Genomic DNA, 15,556 nt, shown 5'->3' with positions numbered 1-15,556 from the left:
CTACGCCTAGTGCTGGACTCTATGTGCGTCTCCTTCCTCTGTCCATTTTTTGCATATACATTATCTATCTTTTTTCTCTTCCTTTCTTTTATTCTTTCTCAAGGCCTTCAAGGGCCAACTTGTGCCTTGCTTGCACACTATTGACGCGCTAACCGCGCTCATTATACCTGGGGGCTTCTTACACAGAAGCTTAATTATTCATCAGGGCTTCATGCCCCGCACATGTGTTATTCTTCTGCATGTACCTTTTTTCGCCATTATATGCATCAATATGACTTAAGTTTTGGCCAAGATGGGTTGCCCGGCTCTTGTATTTATGCCCTACGTTCCCGTTAATTCGGCTAGGGCATAAGGGGAGCACCTCTGCGATTGTTACTGCCGGGTCAGCCGGATGTGTACCTCAGACTGCGTGAAGCCGAAAGCTAGCGTTCTTGAGGGAATATTCGGTCGGTGAACAAAAGATGATTTTTATTTATTTTTCATATGTGCCCCCAGATGTTTTTGCCTGCGTCTCCTCGCAGTCCGGACATGCACTTTAGGGCATGCGTACCCAGGGAAAGGAACCCTTAACGGAACTATTCTCCCTGGAAGATGTTTCTTACTACCCATGTAATATAACATAACTAGTTGGATACTTGTCTGTTCAAGCACTAATGACCCCTACGCCTGGTTTCCACGCATACCCCGTGTCGGTGTCAAAACCGGCGGATCTCGGGTAGGGGGTCCCGAACTGTGCATCTAGGCCGGATGGTAACAGGAGGCAAAGGACACAAAGTTTTACCCAGGTTCGGGCCCTCTTGATGGAGGTAAAACCCTACGTCCTGCTTGATTAATATTGAAGATATGGGTGTTACAAGAGTTGATCTACCACAAGATCGTAGAGGCTAAAACCCTAGAAGCTAGCCTATGGTATGATTGTTGTATATCTCTATCGACTAGCCTAGCCTCGGTTTATATAATGCACCAGAGGCCTAGGATAACAAGAGTCCTAGCCGAATACGCCGGTGGGGGAGGAGTCCTTGTCTTGATCACCAAGTCTTGTGGAATCTTCCTTGTATGCGGCAACTTTCCGGACTGGCCCATGAGTATACAGCCATGGGGGTCCTCGGCCCAATCTAACAGATCGGGAGATGATGTGGTGAGTACCCCCTAGTCCAGGACACCGTCAGTAGCCCCCTGAACCGGTCTTCAAGTTTAGGGACGCTCCTCGATTCTTCCGAACTGTTCTTCATCTTCGGTCGTCGGTCTTGAAAACTGGTTCAACAAATCTTCTCATCTTCGATCTAGAGGATCGCCAAAATGCATTCGACGAGTTTACACGTCGGGTATCCGAGGAGCCCCTTTAAGTTTCCGGCCTTTATCAATGCCTTGTTATTTTTATGCCACACCTCGGGTTTGAAGTTGTTCCCGGGAGGCAGTGTCCTCTTGCGTCCGAGCTCTAACACCGGACAACATTCGAGGTATCTTTTGCAGCCGAGCACCAATGTCGGACTGCTTTCGAGCTCCAACGTCGAAATGTATCCAAGCTCCAACGCCAGACTGTTTCCAAGCTCCAATGCCGGACTATATCCAAGATGTCATAGATCATCTTGGTCCAAAAAAGTTGAAGGAGTTTAGCCGAGCTTAATGCCGGAAATGCCCTCTATGGAGCCAGCCGCTAGCGCCCGAGCTTTATGCCGGACTGCTTCCGAGGTGGTGCACCACCCCGACCGTGGGCCAATTTTTTATCAATAATTTTTTTATTGGTGCAATTTATTCTCTGCCGAGATATATAGCTAGTAGCCCTCAAGGTGTGTATCGGTCTAAAACCCGAGATGCACCTGAAGGATGACGTAAGACCGCTGATCCCAGTAGTCGCTGAGACTCAGGTTGATTTGCAAAATCGGCCTGAGGACCAAGTCTTAGCTCGGCAGAATACTTCGGGACACAAAAAGCGGCGTGCTTAGTCCTCGGGACTCAGGTTGGGTGCGGCCGACCAACCTGAGGATCAAAATCTCCTTGGAAACCGTATTGCACTTAAATCTTTCTGCATTGAACAGGCAATGCAGTAGCCCCCGAGACACTGGTCGGGTGGCAACACCAGATCAGGGGATCGATGTGCCCCTTTAATATTTGTAAACAATAAGCCCGAAGCCCAGTAGCCCCCGAGCCTTAATGCAGGCACGGGTGGCCGAATTAAGGATCGATATCCATAGTAAAATCACAAATTATGTGTAATGACTCTATGTATTCAAGTACTTTACGTCATTAATGCTCGGATCCACATTGTACAAAACTTTGTTGACCGACCATCGGCTTCCACCTCGTCAGCCAGTAGCCGAGGAGTGTTTGTCCTATTTTATAAAGCCTTTATGAGGGCAAAGATTTACGGCAAACAAGGCAATCTGGCCATACGGTTTTATAAACAAAGGTACGCAGAGAGATATGTTATATTACTGTTTGACATAAGAAATGTCTTCCAAAGAAGATAGTCCCGCTATCGGTTCCTTTCTTTGGGTTGTCATGCTAAGCATGATCATGAAACCTCAGCTCTAATGTAAGAGCAAAATATCAAGGATTTGGTTTGGGAGGCCAGTTAATAGCCCCCGGTAGTGTTCGACGACAATCGAGGTCAAGCCGTAAACACTTCGTCCATTGTTATGAATGGCCCATCATTTAACACCGTCATCAGATCGCTGACCAGTTTACGCTTATTGTGACAGTCAGTTTTCGGCTTTCTCCACTGAGGTGCTTAACCATGTGAGCTGGAAGCACAATCGCAGTGGTTCTCCCTTTGCACACCTAGCCGAAAAAGCAGAACGTAGGAGGGAAGCGCAGGAGCCGGGCAACCCAACTATTGACCGAAGACACAATTCGAAACCAATGCATATATAGTGAGATCCAAGAATGTTTTTGCCGAATCTATAAAGGTGTCCGGCATTGCACCGTGATACTTGTGCTGAAAAAACACAAATAGTTTAAAAGTGCCAAAATCTTGGAAAACCAAAAAACGTGAGTAAAAACTTGACGTCCGAACAAGATCAAGCGTTCGGTGCCAATCCGAAAATTGGCCTTAGAAAAAAAGTGCTTCTGTTGTGCTTTAACATGACACATCCTATCTCAAGACTTCAAGCGGGTCAGCCTACAACTTCAACCTCCTATCCCGAGGGCAGAGTACTTCTCATTAGGCCAGTTTAGCAAACTAAACTCTAGCGGCTTTGAGAGAGAAATTAGGCTCCCCGGCTAGTGACCACACGCTCGTGTCGAAAAAAGGAGTGATAAATAATAATAGTAATAAAAACTTTGCAACGACTAAGAAGAAGAACACTTATTATAAAAACGCTCATATAAATTTAAGAGCCCCCAAGTGACTTGGGTAAAAGAATTTTATGTATAATGACTATATGTACCGAAGTACTAATATCATATCTTTGTTCAACCGAAATTTAAATGCGTCTTAACCGACCGTCGGCTTCTCCCTCTTCGGTCAAGGACCGAAAAGTGTTATGTACTCCATCTGTCGAGAATATCGAAAGTGTTTCCGATAACCAGGCAACCGGGCCATAAGGCTGTAACAGACAAAGCATGCTCAGGGAACTTATGCTATATTACAGACAAAGTGTAAGAAGCATCTTTGAAGAAAATAGTACCCCCACCGATACCTTTCTTTGGTGCTCATTATTGCTATGAGACTTGTGCAATAGATTTTTTGTACTCATGAGTTCCGTTGTGTGCTGACCATGATTGAAAACAATAAGAGCGCTAGCTTTCGGCTTCACCCAGTCTGAGGTCAGAGCTCGGAGGACCCGGTCGTGACAATCGCAGAGGTGCTCCCTTTACTCCCTATCCGAACAATCGGGAACGTAGGGGTAAGCACAGGAGCCAGGCAACCCAGCTTGCAAATCACTTAAGTCAATATGGTGCATATTGTGGCGTAATACACGAACAAGGAATGAAGCCGTACAAGTATAATCATATGCAAGAGGAAAAGCTTCATAAAGGAAGCCCCTAAATAAACGGGGTATTTGAATATGTGTGTCACAAATAAAGTTTGGACAAGGAAATTTTTTACAAGCAACTTTTTTCCAAAAAAGTATAATGCCTGGTCAAACCGAACACAAGTTAAAAATTAAAACTTTGAGCATGAAAGCGACTTAGCTGGTTAATGTGTTCGGCATTGATGACACGGTCCGAGCTTGATGCGGGACGAGGTTCCATCCCCCAAGTCGGTCCCGAGGTGGCGGAGCGGAGAGCTCGACACGCCGAAGTGGTGACATAGCACGGTCAATGCAGACCGGCAGAATGATGCCGAAGTCCCCGGATCATTTTCCTGTGCACAAAAAATAGTGCAAATCGGAGATAATAGTAATAATAATTAAAAAAAATCATTGCATAATAAATAATTTATGCACAGTGAGTAATAAAAGAAATATGGCCTGGCGCCGAAGTCAATGTCGATGCAGGGTGTTGGTGTGATGCGGTAAAGGCGTGGCAAATCCTGAATTCACAGGTCGGTCCGAGTTCCAGATGCGGCGTTCGCCGGACTATGTACGGAAACTGACCGAACCACCACGCAACCATCTTTAATGCGGCCATCATTTGATAGACCTGTGTACAGATGATGGACAAACCAGAGTAATAATTCCTTGGGAAAAATAAACCCAAACAAGCAAAAAATACTAGGATTAATAGCACCTGTTTTATTTGTTGTAGCAATCCGAAGAAAGGTGATTCCCAAAATTGGGACTCGATCCGCACACCCATTGCCTGATGCGCGATAAAGCGACGGTATGGCGATGCTAGCCAAGGTTGGCTCGTCAAGGTAAAGCCCTCAGTCCAGCTATCATGACGGAGCTGGTCGGCTAGTGACGCCAAAGTCTCCGGAGTAGGTTGATGAAGAGATGGCGAAGCCCCCGGTCCAGCCGAAATGTCGAAGCTTCGATGTCAGCCGATGAGTCGAAGTAGGTCGGCAGGATGGACACCAGCTTCAAGAAGCAATAGTGCGGCCCTGCCAATGCAGGTCGTGACGTGGTCGATGCCGGCTTGATGACGTGACCGTGCGGCGATGCCAGTATGCCCGCTTCGTGTAATCCGTGGGGCGGCGATGTTGGTGATGATTTATCCTTCGCGATGATGGACTCTTGTTCGGCTTGCCGAGATGATGATCCGAAGAAGTTGAGCTTGGCTCAATAAAGTGACGACGTGTCTAGCGTAGGTCGGCAGCCTTGGAGCAATATCGCCAGACTGGTTTGACACCAGCATGCTGATGAAGGCGACCTCAGGGGAAGCTTAAAAATTTACGTGCACGTGTTTAAGAACAACGCACAATACCCTAGAAGAGAATTCCTCTAAAAGGGTTGTCCAATGTCACGTTCATAAAGAAACATGAATTCGGGTCGGATCCGTATTCACGCAGAAAATGGATCCGAAAATTGATCCACTCATCGGAAGGTTCCCGGAGTTTGAACCATCGGATCGAGCTGCAATTTGGAGGGGTGGTAGATATGGGAATTCCTTAGTAGATGAACGGTTGGATCTTGCAAAGGACCTCCGAGCTAGGCTCTGGAGACCACGCCCTAAACTCATCCAGATTCCTGTCCAGATTTGACAAGGCTCAGGTATATCGTAGATTGTCGGAGATTCCTCCATCGGAACTCGACGAAATTCTGCATGGTTGTTGTAGACTCAATTCCGCACAATTCCACCAAAGGGATCGTCAAAGCGATGCTGTAAGAGGTGATGGTAGCGGATACAAGTTCGTTGTTTGAAAAAATAGCACGGTCGCCCGAGGGCAATGTTGACATTGAGCCCCCGAGCCCCATGGATGATTCCTCCATGATCTTGATAGAGGTCGGAGTTGATGTTGATGAAGGCCCTCGTCCGAACATGACGATCGGAGATGGAGCACGGTCCTCGGTCGAGCCAAGGTGACCAGTCGAGCCGGCGACGAAGATGCCGGCACCGCAGTTGACCTGCAGACGAGCCATCGATCCTTTTGCCGATCACACAGCGGAACTCTCAATGAAAGCACCAATGTCGGTGTCAAAACCGGCGGATCTCGGGTAGGGGGTTCCGAACTGTGTGTCTAGGCCGTATGGTAACAGGAGGCAAAGGACACGAAGTTTTACCCAGGTTTGGGCCCTCTTGATGGAGGTAAAACCCTACGTCCTGCTTGATTAATATTGAAGATATAGGTGTTACAAGAGTTGATCTACCACGAGATCGTACAGGCTAAAACCCTAGAAGCTAGCCTATGGTATGATTGTTGTATATCTCTATTGACTAGCCTGGCCTTGGTTTATATAATGCACCAGAGGCCTATGATAACAAGAGTCCTAGCCGAATACGCCGGTGGGGGAGGAGTCCTTGTCTTGATCACCAAGTCTTGTGGAATCTTCTTTGTATGCGGCAGCTGTCCGGACTGGCCCATGAGTATACGGCCATGGGGGTCCTTGGCCCAATCTAACATATCGGGAGATGACGTGGTGAGTACCCCCTAGTCCAGGACACCGTCACCCCGGTTCTTATATAACTGAGTGGGTATTCAGATACACTCCGGACTATTGGGTCCCGAGGTTGAAGCGAAAAGGTCCGCCATGACAAATGATTTACAATCCGGCTACAAGGCATTATACATGTCACTTTAATTACATAGTCATGTAGACGGACTAAATTCCTCTTCTATACCATCCAACAGGCTGTCTAGCCTATAATCCTATTGGGATTACTTTGCAGCTAATTCTACTTGCCCATACACTAAGCTAACGGGGATCTCTTTCCCATCGGGCCCCACAAGTCCGACCTCGGCCATGTGGTTTGGGTCAGCCTTGGTATACCACGTCTTCACCATGGCCCAGGCTTCCCTGGCACCTTGACGGCAGGCCGATATCTTCCATATTTGGAAGTGCCGCCGTGCTCCCTTGAGCTTCTCCGCAAGCTCTACAATGCCTTCGGGCAGGGAGACGGATGGCCACAAGGCCTGGGCAATACCTTGCATCACCTGCCGAACTTGTTCGTGCAGTTGTGAGAGCTCGGGTAGAAGATCACCCGCAGACCCGGGCATCTCCTCTGCGGGACGACCCGTCAGCATACCTGCAGACATAACTCTGTTAGCCGGCTTCTCCGCCGCACCCTTTTAAGGGTTCATTCAAGCACTTACTGAAAATGCCGCGTCGAAGCTGCTTATTCTCCTTCTCGCAATCCGCAAGCTGGGCTCAAACATCTTTCAGTTCCACGCTCAGCTTGGTATTGGCATATTGGAGATTGTTTTTCTCCGCCTGACCTTAGTCAGCACGTGTTCGCCAGCCTTTAGCTGTCGTACGACATGCTGGTCCTCCGGATTCTCTCCGGAGTCATATGCAATATCTAATATTAGATCTGCAGCCATGCCGCACACTATATGGTACCTATCATTCTTTGAAACAAATGTCACTAGCTGGGGACCTTTCCGGTTACTTCAATGTGGCAATAGCGGCCCGAAGTTGGGTCTTGCATTCCTCCAGCTGCAGTGACAGTCGAGTATTCTTCTCTGTAAGAACCTGCACAATAAATGATCCTTAAATCAGTTGTGCCAACTGTTTCAAGTCTCAGGGGCTACTGATACATATAATCGTCAGATTTACTTACCCGTACATCCCTTACATACTGGTTCATGGCTCTGGCTAGATCATTTTGAGCAGCATGGAGGTACACGTCTCCAGAATTGAAGGCATCAAATGCCTCTAGTGAGAAGAAAGCGTCATGGAGTACGGCCCGACGACGCCTACGATTCATGGCGCTCTCCACTTCTGAATTTGTAGCGGACAGTCTATCTGCATCCTCTGTAGGAGGAGTATCCGGCGTCCGCCCCATGTCAGCTTCCGCCTCTATGTCCGGCCCTGGAGCCCGACTGGTGGAAGCATGGTCGGCAGCCTCTCCGGACATATTCCGGCGAGCGTTTTTTCTATTAAAGAAACATGGACGTCATTACATTTTGAGAAAGACGACAACCACAGAGCGGGGTTTTTGTCATACCTCTGCATCGGCGTCTCCGTCCGGACCGCCTTCCTTTTTGGCCTACCTGGACTCGGTGCCTCTTGTTAGTTGATGCGGGTTCGGCACGGCGTCCCAAATGCCTTCCCTGTAAAACACCATATGTATATGGCAGGTGAAGTGTCTAAAAGGGGATCCTAGATTTTGGAGTTGGGATTTTGGTTTTTCTTATGTGCGATGTAGGGAGCAGTCCGGGATAGTCGGCCATAATGGCCACCACGGCGTCATCACAACTCAATTGATAGAACTGCCTGTCTATCAGCTCCACAAATATGTCCGGATCTTCTTCGCGTCTGGGACCGAGGGCCCGGTCAGGGTCCTCTGGTTGTGGAGATGGGTTGTTGACCTCCCTTACGGCTTTTCGCAGTTCCTGCCGTAAAATGGCAAGGTGAGTACCTACGACAAACAATGCGGGAAGAATATGAGTAAGGAGATATAACTCACCTAGCTTGGAGGGTTGTACATGGAGAATCCATCCCGTGGCTTGATGCGGATGAACTCCTCTTCCTCTCCCTTGAAGAACTAGGACATAATTTTGGCTAAAGCAGCAGCGGTGTCCGGTCCCTTACGCCCACAATGGGTGACATCATCTTCTCCGTTAAAACACCACAGGGGGTGCCCTCGATATTGAAGTGGCTGCACTCCCCACATTATGCATATTGACATAACCTTGATTACTGTCAATCCTGATTGAACCAGCACTTTGATCCGGTTAATCAGGTAAAGGACTTCTCCGTTGTCTTCCTCCTGGGGGCTCCGTGGGTGCCAACTTCGGTGTTTCTTCAAAGGAGCATTGTTGAACTCAGGAAGACCCCGCCGAACAGGGTCCGAAAGGGGGATGTCCTCCATATAAAACCATTCCGAAGGTCAGTCTTCGGATGTCTTCTTCGAAGTACCGGACAGGTATCCGCTTTCGGCGATGCGCCATATTTCGGCTCCGCCCACTTGATAAAGTGACCCCTTCTGTGTGCGGGGGATGAGGCAAAATAACCTTTTCCACAACTCGAAATGAGCCTCGCAGCCCAGGAATAACTTGCAAAGGGCAACATAGTCGATGATGTGTAATATGGAAGCAGGGGTGAAATTATGCAGTTGGAGGCCGTAAAACTCCAGGAGCCCGCGGAGGAATGGATGAATCGGAAATCTGAGTCCCCTTAATAAGTAAGGAACAAGGCACACCCGCTCCCCCGTAGAGGGGCTGGGGAAGCTCTCCGCTTGCTCCCCGCCATTGTAGGTGGCAAGCCCGGCTCGGACGGGAACCATATATGCTGGAGGGAGAAATCCCCAAATCTGCAGTTCGACTAATCAACTGTGTGAGACAGAACACCTCTCCCAATCACCGGGCTTAGGGCTATGGGGGCGAGAGGAGGAGCTGCGGTGGTCGGCCATGTTTGATAGTGGATTTTTCCGAAGCATGCTCCAATGGATTCTGGCTGTGGGAGGATGGTATGGATTGGATGTAAGAATCCCCATCCCTTTAAAGACAATTTATTTATCTAGCTAGGGGGGCGAATGTAAAAATGCCCTGGCTCCTCGTATTCATTCGACGCGTGGAAGATAGCCCTTATTGGGCGCATAAGCCAAGAAGTCCAACATTTATGGTGTCGGACACTACTTGACAAACATTCAAAATTTGGAGAAGAACCCGCCTTGCAATGGCGAAGACAATACTGTGTGTCGGACTTGACGTCATTGAATCCTGGTTCGGGGGCTACTAAGGGAGTCCTGGATTAGGGGGTCTCCGGACAGCCGGACTGTTGGACTATGAAGATACAAGATTGAAGACTTCGTCTTGTGTCCGGATGGGACTTTTACTTGGCGTAGAAGGCAAGCTAGGCAATACAGATATGTATATCTCCTCCTTTGTAACCGACCTTGTGCAAACCCTAGCCCCCTCCGGTGTCTATATAAACCAGAGGGTTTTAGTCCATAGAACAACAATCATACCATAGGCTAGCTTCTAGGGTTTAGCCTCTCTGATATCATGGTAGATCAACTCTTGTACTACTCATATTATCAAGAACAATCAAGCAGGACGTAGGGTATAACCTCCATCAAGAGGGCCCGAACCTGGGTAAAACATTGTGTCCCCTGCCTCATGTTACCATCCGCCTTAGACGCACAGTTCGGGACCCCCTACCTGAGATCCGCCGGTTTTGACACCGACAGCGACCGCCTGGCGGAGGAGCAGGAGTTGTTGGAGCGCGACCGCTTGGCAAAGGAGCAGCATATCGCCGATTTGCGCCGCCAGCGGGACATGGAGCAGCAGCACACCGATGCTCTGAGTCGCGAGCAGAGTGCCCGCACCTGGGCCCACTACGTGGAGGCCGGCGCCCGGCAAATAGCCCTGGAGGCTGTCGGGCACGCACGCATTCACGACGCTGAGTTTTACCACCAGCTCGTCAAGTGGGTTTCCCGCTTAGAAGCCGAAGCTTCGGTGGACCACGCCGACATGGAAAGGGCCAACGCGCGCGAGCAACATGCCCTATCGCACCTCTGGCAAGTCCGAGGCGAGGCGGAGGACGCCGGTGCCGGTGTTTAGCATGTACCGCAGATGGCGGCTGGCATCGTCTAGTTAGCTAAGAGTAAGTTAGTACTTGTATGCTACTAGAGTATTAGTGGGAGTAGATAGTTAACTTGGCTATGATGGTTGTCAATGTGGAAGTTCGGTACTCTATATGTGGATCAAACCTGTTACTTTGCTCTGAATGTTGAACTTTCTATTTGAACGTATGGAATGGCCTGTTATTTTTTTAAATGGGTTGTATTTGTTCTCCACGGGTTTAGAGGCTGACTTGTGGGCCTACCAAGTTGACGCGTACACAATCAGGAGATGATTGTACGTGGTGAGGATGACAGCAGGGACCCGCCAAGGTCATGGCAGTACGCAAGCAAGTGCCTCCTTATTTCAATCCAATAAAAAATGGCTCCTCCTAATGGATTTCTGACATCCGGGTCCCATGCCATTGTCAACGTAGTCAATAAACGAGAGAGTTGCACAACGAGCGGCTGACACCAGGGACCCAGCAGCTCGCCCAGTTATTTTTGTTTTGGGTTAATTTGATAAATGCCACTCCAAATCTGGTGTTTCTGAGAAATGCCACTGCAATTTCCAAACTTTGAAAAATGCCATTTCATGCCATTTCCAGTGGCATTTTTCAAAGTCTGGAGTGGCGTTTTTCAAAGTTTGCAAATTGCAGTGGCGTTTTCCAAAGTTTGCAAAAATTGAAGTGGCATTTTTCAAAGTTTGGAAATTGTAGTGGCATTTTTATGAATCTCCATATTTGTTGTGGCATTTAACAAATTTGTTTTTGAGATGGATGCAGGGTGTCAACTAGGCTGTGCGGGGCACTCTGGCCTGTCTAGACAGCCTTCTCTTTTATGTTTACCACAAACCAGCGTAGTAGTTTTTTTCTTTCTAAAAATGGCCAGCCCAGTTTTTTGTGATTTGCCAAGTAAGTCTCTTTGTCAGGCCTGTTGGGCTGCAACTCTTTCAAGACGAGGAGAGCTTCATTCGGCTGGACGAGAAAATGGCCTATCAGTAATGAGAAATGGGTTGTACATTTTTAAAACACATCAAACCGGCAATTACTTTCAAATTTCTTTTTTTTTCATTTCAAGATTTTAAATTGCATTAATTTTTATGAGTGGACAATTTTTTGGATGTTATGTTGATATACATTAATTTTTAAAATCAGTTTGAATGTGACTCGAAATTTCGGGATTAAAAATAGTTCGGACCGCACCGAAATATGCAACATTTCGTATAATTTTTTAACCATGGCCACAATATGGGTTGTAATGCTAACAAAAAGAATATGGGCTCCAAAAAAACCTTAAGAATTAGCAAATGGGCTGTAAATTATTAGAAATAATGGGAGATGGGCTGTATGTTGTTTTCCACAGATTTGACGCTTTCCTAAAAAAAGTTTGACGCACAAGCAGTGACTGTTGGATGTCCATCCAATGGCGGTCGTGCTTCTTCAATCTCTGCTCTTCCTACTCCAGCCGCTCAAACAAGCACCGGCGGGACTGCCTGCTCCCTCGTCCCCGCGACCGGCTGTGTTGCCGCGCAGGCCTCACCGCCCCACCATACTCCCATCGCTGGCCTAGCCATCCCTCTACTCACCCACACCTGTTGTTATTCTCCGGCAACGGTGGACGAACAATGGACCCGCGTACAGTCGTACTCCCCTCCGCGTGGGAAACAACTGCCGAGTCTTCCCTGCCTCTGTGTCGTTCCCTTCCTAGGCCTCACTGTTGTCCACCGCCCTGGTGCTCTCAGTGCGGCCTGGTCAACATGGTCAACGACCGGCATGCATCTGAAGTGGACTGTAAATGGAGAGGCTGACAGCTAGGTCCACGGCCGCACGCAAGGAAATGCCTCCTTATTACGCACAAAATAATGATTCCTCCACTTGACATCTGGGACCCACCGAAAGGGCCTTTGTATTTCGCAAAAAACATGTTACCGCCGCTAACAGCTCGGACCCACCAGCTATATCTTCGCATGCAAGGAAGTGCGTCCTTATTACGCACAAAAAATGAATACTCCCCTGCTAGCTAGGACCTAGTATAGTGGCAGGCTGACTTGTGGGCCTACTAAGTTGACGGGGACGGAGGGCTTTGTCAACTTAGTCAATATGCACGATTCTAGCTCCAGTGACCGTACGATGTCCATCCAACGGCCGTAGTACTTCTTCAACCTCTGGTCTTCCTGCTCCAGCCGCCCAAACCAGCGCCAGTCGTGCCTCGTGCTCCTGCCTCTCGTGGCCAGCTGTGATGCGGCGGAGGCCTCACCGCCCCTACTACTCCCACTGTTGGCCAGGCCATCCCTGTACTCACCCACACCCCCTGTTATTCTATGGCGATGGCAGCCTCACACCGCAGCGAACCAGTGAACCCTCATACTCCTCTACGCGTGGGCATCCACTACCGCATCTTCCCCGACTCCACGTCGTCCCCTTCCTAGGCCTCGCCGTCGTCCATCTCCCTGGTGCTCTCGGTGCGGCGTGGTCAACATGGTCAAGGAACGACTTCCATCGGAAGAGTACTATACGTGGAGAGGCTGACAGTTGGGTCCACGACAGGCGCAAGGAAGTGCCTCCTTATTACGCGGAAAATAATTATTCCTCCACCTGACAGCAGGGACCCATCGGACGGACCATCGTATTTGGCGAAAAAACGTTTCCCCCATGACTGCTGGGACCCATCGGACGAGCCACCGTATTTTGCAAAAAAAAACGTTCCCCCCGCTGTCAGCTCAGACCCACCGGAAGTGTCGCCTTATTACGCACAAAAAAATGAATACTCCCCTGCTAGTTGGGACCCACCTTGGTGGGTGGCTGACTTGTGGGCCTACTAAGTTGACGGGGAGGAGTGCTTTGTCAACTTAGTCAATATGAATGATTCTAGCTCCAGTGACCGTATGATGTCCATCCAACGGCCGTTGTGCTTCTTCAACCTCTGGTCTTCTTGCTCCAGCCGCCCAAACCAGCGTCGGTCGTGCCTCGTGATCCTGCCTCCCGTGGCCAGCTGTGATGCGGCGGAGGCCTCACCGCCCCTACTACTCCCACCCTGGCCAGGCCATCCCTATACTCACCCACACCCCCTGTTATTCTGTGGCGATGGCAGCCTCACACCGCAGCGAACCAGTGAACCCTCATACTCCTCTATGCGTGGGCATCCACTGCCGCATCTTCCCCGACTCCGCGTCGTCCCCTTCCTAGGCCTCGCCGTCGTCCATCTCCCTGGTGCTCTCGGCGCGGCGTGGTCAACGTGGTCAAGGAACGACTTCCATCGGAAGAGTACTATACGTGGAGAGGCTGACAGCTGGGTCCATGGCAGCCGCTAGGAAGTGCCTCCTTATTACGCGGAAAATAATTATTCCTCCACCTGACAGCAGGGACCCATCGGACGGACCACCGTATTTGGCGAAAAATGTTTCCCCCCTGACTGCTGGGACCCACCGGACGGGCCACCGTATTTTGCAAAAAAAATGTTCCCCCCGCTGTCAGCTCAGACCCACCGGAAGTGTCGCCTTATTACCCACAAAAAAATTAATACCCCCCTGCTAGTTGGGACCCACCTTGGTGGGTGGCTGACTTGTGGGCCTACTAAGTTGACGGGGAGGAGTGATTTGTCAACTTAGTCAATATGAACGATTCTAGCTCCAGTGACCGTACGATGTCCATCCAACGGCCGTTGTGCTTCTTCAACCTCTGGTCTTCTTGCTCCAGCCGCCCAAAGCAGCGGCGGTCGTGCCGCATGCTCTTGCCTCCCATGGCCGGCTGTGCTACCACGGAGGCCTCACCGCCACATACTATTCCCACCGCTAGACAGGCCCTGCGGCGACGGCAGCCTCACACCGTAGGTGAACCAGCGAACCCTCGTACTCCTCTCCGCGCGGGCTTCCGCTGCCGCGTCTTCCCCGGCTCCGCGTCGTCCCCTTCCTAGGCGTCACTATCGTCCACCGCCCTGGTGCTCTCGGTGCGGTATGGTCAACATGGTCAAGGAATGGCTTCCATCGCACGTGGACTGTACGTGGAGATGCTGACAGCTGGGTCCACGATCTCAGCAAGGAAGTGCCTCCTTATTACACGCAGAATAATTATTCCTCCACCTGACAGCGGAGACCCATCGGACGGGCCACCGTATTTCACGAAAAAAACGTTTCCCCCTGACTGCTGGGACCCACCAGCTATATCTTCGCATGCAAGGAAGTGCGTCCGGGCAAAAAAACGATTCGCCCCCGCCCCCCCGACTGCTGGGACCCACCTGCTACATCTTCGCATAAAAGGAAGTGTGTCCGGGAAAAAAACGATTCGCCCCCCTGACTGCTGGGACCCACCAGCTACATCTTCGCACGCAAGGAAGTGCCTGACAGTCGGGACCCACCTGGTCGAAGCGTACGTAGCATTGTCATTCTGGTCGCGAATGTGAACGTACATACTGGTCGATGTAGAGGCGCGCACGTGTCGTAGTAGAGGCGCGCACGTAGCATGTACATGTACGTCCAGCGGCCAGTGTGCAAGAAAAAAAATATGGCCACATACGTACATACGGGCAGGGTCTCGAATGCCTACTCGCGCATACGTACGGCCAGGGCTCATGTACATGGCTGGGTCGGAAGAGAGAAACAGTGTCTTCGTCGTGTTCATGGGGAGCCAACCGGCTGGGTCAGAATGGAATGCGTCGTCGTGTTCATCGGGAGGGCTTGGACGGAACAGCTGATGGAAATGAGGCATGGCGTACCGCAGAACGGAGGAAACGACCTTGTGTTTGACCGGCCACATTCGAAACGGGATCCTGTTCATCGGGAGGGGTCTGGCGTACCGCAAAACGGAGGAAACAAACCTTCTACGGTCGAAATGGGGGTCCTGTTGATCGGGAGGGGTGTGGCGTACCGCAAAATGGAGGAAACAGACTTGTGTTGGAGCGCTACGGTCGAAACGGGGGTCTTGTTCATCGGGAGGGCTGTGGCGTATCGCAAAACAGGACTCCATGAGATACTGTTCATCTCCACCGTCGACCCCCTCCAGCATCC

This window comes from Triticum aestivum, chromosome 4A (assembly GCF_018294505.1).
Source record: "Triticum aestivum cultivar Chinese Spring chromosome 4A, IWGSC CS RefSeq v2.1, whole genome shotgun sequence".
NCBI lineage: Eukaryota > Viridiplantae > Streptophyta > Magnoliopsida > Poales > Poaceae > Triticum > Triticum aestivum.
This window is presented reverse-complemented; position numbering follows the sequence as displayed.